This window comes from Triticum aestivum, chromosome 2B (genome assembly GCF_018294505.1).
Source record: "Triticum aestivum cultivar Chinese Spring chromosome 2B, IWGSC CS RefSeq v2.1, whole genome shotgun sequence".
Classification (NCBI taxonomy): Eukaryota; Viridiplantae; Streptophyta; class Magnoliopsida; order Poales; family Poaceae; genus Triticum; species Triticum aestivum.
The window spans coordinates 768,026,148-768,030,925 of record NC_057798.1 but is presented as its reverse complement, the minus strand read 5'-3'; the positions used below and the strand labels follow the sequence as shown (position 1 = coordinate 768,030,925).

The following is a 4,778-nucleotide window of genomic DNA, read 5'->3' as shown; positions in this document are numbered from 1 at the left end:
TAGCCCGAACTTTCGAATTTGAACAAATTTTATCCGGATTCAGAATCATTTAAAAAATCGTCTGTTAATCGCAGGTACCTGCAACCGGAAATCTCGGAGCCCCATGAGTTTTTTGCTTTCGCATCCGGAATTCAAAACCTTGATGCGTCAGCATTTTCAAATTTGAATTTTGAAAATGGCGTGAGGAGTGGTAGCGGATGGAGGACGCCACCCCCGTGACCGTGAGAGAGCCCGGTCAAAAGTAGTCAAATGGCTCGTCCTGCAAAGCCACCTGTCATCCCTATCCCTCCGACCTCCTTCAAAACTCCAATCTTTCGCTCCTCCCCTGCCAGGCTACCACAGTTGAGAGAGAGACCACAAGCAAGCGGCGGCCATGGCGGGAGAGGTGAGCAAGGAGGAGGTAGGGAGCGTCCTCATGCAGGCCATGATGGCCGCCAAGAACCTGCGCCCGCAGCGCGACCGCCTCCTGCATCTCCGGCGCCGCCTGCAGCGCCTGCAGGCCGGCCCCGCCGCCCCCGACGAGGACAGGCTCGGGGACCTCGCCGCGGACCTCTTCAAGGTCTACTACATCGGCATGGAGGCCGGCGCGCGCATGCTCAGCGTCTGCCTCGAGCTAGCCGTCAAGAACGGCGGCCGCTTCGCCATGAACCCCGCCTTCGCCCGCATGCCCGACGAGCAGCTCCACCACGCGCTGCTGAGCTGCTGAGCAGCGCCTCCCGGCCCGCCCCACCACCCAGCCCGAGGCCCTGGCCCGCGTCGGGGCCGCGCTCTTCGCCGTGAAGCTGCCCGAGGAGTACCACATCCCGCGCTGCATCGAGCACCTCGTCGGCTCCCGGCCCCCGCACCCCGGCGGCAAGCACGACACCTCCTCTCCGGACGGCAAGCCCCGTCAGACGACGGCCATCGACCTGGGCAAGGCGCTCGACTTCCTGGACCGCGGGTGCACCATCCTGAGCCTCGCCGTCAAGCACGTCGACCTCGCCGTCGCCGTCCTCTCCCGCTTCCTCGACCGCAAGGAGCTCGCCGGCCTCGCTGAGTTCACCGACAAGGTCGCCTACATCTCCGAGGTCTGTCCAAAGCCCCAAACTTTCCTCTGCTCTTCCTCCTCCCACCGGCTTGAGTGACGATGATTCCATCAATCTGACTGTACAATTCATCTTGTTGCAGGACGGGCCATATCCATCAACAGATTAGGCAGCTCACTACTTCACCCGATGGATCGAGCGTGTCGACAAGCGATTGAAGGGGGTGGGATCCCTTGAATTGTTGATCAAAGCCATGCTCCTCCTATCAGCCTTTTTTATCTAGGATGATGATCTGTAGCTACTTTATTATTCAGACTTATGGTTTTAGTTCAGTTTGGTCAGAAAATCGGCTGCTATGCTATTATCTATGCTCAATCAATTTCTAGATGACTCTGGCTATCTTTCTGGATCACTTCATCAGTTAGGGGTAATGTGATAGTGTAATTTCGGTCTGCATCGTTTTAAACCATGCTCTGTCATGTCAGTAGTATCGATCCTAGGATGGCAATTGATATTAACGCGTGAATTCCCCAGTTTGTATTTTGTTCTAGCTGTGCTGGTGGATTTGTGGTCAGCAAGCACCTCATGGACGGCATGCATTGTTGATCGTCAAAGGCGAATTTAACTAGTTCGTTATGCAGACTTATGATTTAAATTCATTTCTGTCAGACTAGTAATTTGCTAGAATTTAAATTCATTTCTGTCAGACTAGTAATTTGCTTAATCTCTAAACGGCTCCTACAATCTAGTGTATTGTTGATCTGCATCTTATTAGTGGGACCGGATTGAATTGAAATTGCTGCACGCAATAGATGTCAAATTTTCGATTTTGGGCATGCTATGTTTGATCATGTTCTGTGATGTCAATTGCTCCAGTTCTAGGATTGGTAGCAATCTTGCATAATGATTAGCGAGCCCACTACTTCAGCTGATCCATCAACAGATTAGGCAGCTTACAACTTCACCTGATCAATCGAGGCTGTTGACAAGCAAGCGGTCGCAAGGGGGGTGGGATCCCTTGGAATCACTCATCCAAGCCATGCATGCTCCTCTACTTCATGTATGATCTCTAGCTACTTTATCATGCAGCAGAATTATGATTTCAGTTCAAGCTGGGTCTGTCAGATTAATCTGCATGCCGCTATGCTACTGCAACTATCTGTCTTCAATTAATTCGTGGACAGCCGGTGCCGGTGGTAATCTAGCTATCTTAGCTTCATCAATCAATGGGTGGTAATCTGGGGGAACGATCAATCGATACTGCAGGAGCTTCATCTAGATGATACGTACTTTGGCGCATTGTCATATATGGCTGCATCTTATTGGTGTAGTTTACCATCGAATCGAATCGAATCGCATGACAAAATTGGGATTTTGGACGTGCTGCTAGTATGTGTTTCAATCATGTTCTGTGATTATGCCTTTTTTTTTATTCGGATCCTAGCTAGCTTGCATCACATCCCCAGGTTGTGAATCATGTTTGCTTCTGCATGGAGTAACATGATTCTACTAGTGTGTTTGGTAATCTGCCAAGCTACACTGTGTGCTGGTTATCTGGGAATGGATGCACAGTGTGCTTGCTGTCCCTACTGGTTCATCCACCATGTTTGGCAACCTAGTGCCCTCATGTGCCTACTACTGATTCTTTTTAATCGCTCTACTGTGAAGAAGATCTATCCGTACGTATGTAATCTGGAATATACATACGTGTCGAGCGAAAACAATTTGCATTCATTTTCAGATCATCTGTGTGAACAAGAACAAGAGGATATATATCTTGAAATATATAGCCATGGCTTAGCATTTAAATTCCTTGTACAATGTGGCACTCTACTATGCTCACAAACTAGCGCCGGTTTGTGATCAAGGGTGCAAGTATGTTTTCTACTCTACGTGTATACGTAGTTCACAACAAACGGGAGTTCCACGGCACTGCTCTTCACAGTCTGTTTTGTGATCGATCGGGTTGTCCGCCCGAACGTTTAAGCAGGATCATCAGGGGGCTATATGCGCTTAGCAAGTTTCACGGTACTGCTCTTCACAATATGTGTTGTGGAAGTCGTCCATGCATCCTACAGCAGCATGCCAGCTACGGTGCCAAGCGGCTTTCCATGCCCATCCATTCACCCCGCTCCTCTATGTGGTACCGATGATCCACAATACGAAATTTATATCATTTCATCCATCAAGAAAAGCAGTTTCGTACTTTATCTATTATGTATTGCAAATGTTGTTTATTTATTCTATAATCTTCATCAAACATGCAAATGGTTGACTTGCACGGAAAAGCAATGCACCTTATATTCTGAAAATGGAAGGAGTATGAAACAAGATCGTTGCTTCCTATTATTTTCTTTGCTTCGTACGAAAAGAAGTTTTCAAGCGCTAGGATTTTTCTTTTGCTTCCTACACTATTTTCAATCGCGAGGATCCTTGCTTCCAAAACTTCAGTTTGTTTTTATTTTTTGTTTTGGAATATTACCATTCGTTTCGATCAAATTGCTTTCATATGCTTAGAGTTTGCACAAAAATTGTAGATTGCTTTGGTCTTGTTACAATTCTTCGAGACTATTTCAGTCTTGTAGTTAGAAGTTGTGCTCAACATATTTTGTTTGAGCAGACAAAATATGTTTGACGCGCCAAGAGAATTGTTTGGAGTGTATGGGTCACATGCTTTCGACAAAGTAAAAAATTATTTCCATCAAACATTACATAAAGAAAAATAGAAGTTGCTTATGCAAGAAAATACTCCCTCCGTCCGGAAATACTTGTCATCAAGCTGAATAAAAGATGATGTATCTAGATGTATTTTAGTTCTAGATACACCCCTCTTTATCCATTTTCATGACAAGTATTTCCGGACGGAGGGAGTACAACTTGCTTCATAGGAATTCCAGATTTCCTTCCATATATAGAAGTCCCTTCGAATAACAGGAATGTATCATAGGGTTAGGTTTTTATTCATCTTGACACGATACAAACACCACCAAGAATGGTCGCGCATCCTGTTGGGGAACGCAGTAATTTCAAAAAAAAAAAATCCTACGCACACGCAAGATCATGGTGATGCATAGCAACGAGAGGGGAGAGTGTTGTCCACATACCCTCGTAGACCGAAAGCGGAAGCGTTAGCACAACGCGGTTGATGTAGTCGTACGTCTTCACGATCTGACCAATTCAAGTACCGAACGTACAACACCTCCGAGTTCAGCACACGTTCAGCTCGATGACGTCCCACGAACTCCGATCCAGCGGAGCTTTGCGGGAGAGTTCCGTCAGCACGACGGCGTGATGACGGTGTTGATGATGCTACCGACGCAGGGCTTCACCTAAGTACCGCTACGATATTACCGAGGTGGAATATGGTGGAGGGGGGCACCGCACACGGCTAAGAGATCAATGATCAATTGTTGTGTCTATGGGGTGCCCCTTGCCTCAGTATATAAAGGAGGAGGGGAGGGGAGGGCCCGGCCCTCTCTATGGCGCGCCCTGGGGAGTCCTACTCCCACCGGGAGTAGGATTCCCTCCCCCTTCCATGTAGTAGGAGTAGGAGTCAAGGAAAGGGAAAAGAGAAGAGAAGGAAGGAGGGGGCGCAGCCCCTCCCCCTAGTCCAATTCGGACTAGGCCTTGGGGGGCGTGCAGCCTCCCCTATCTCTTTCCCCTAAAGCCCAATAAGGTCCATGTACTCCCCGGCGAATTCCCGTAACTCTCCAGTACTCCGATAAATACCCAAATCACTCGGAACCTTTCCGA

The 4,778-nt window shown here is 48.1% G+C and overlaps 1 pseudogene; it reads left to right on the top strand.

Annotated features, from left to right (window-relative positions):
- Nucleotides 1-318: 318 nt before the first annotated feature.
- Nucleotides 319-1,440, top strand: LOC123042603 (uncharacterized; annotated as a pseudogene).
- Nucleotides 1,441-4,778: the final 3,338 nt, after the last annotated feature.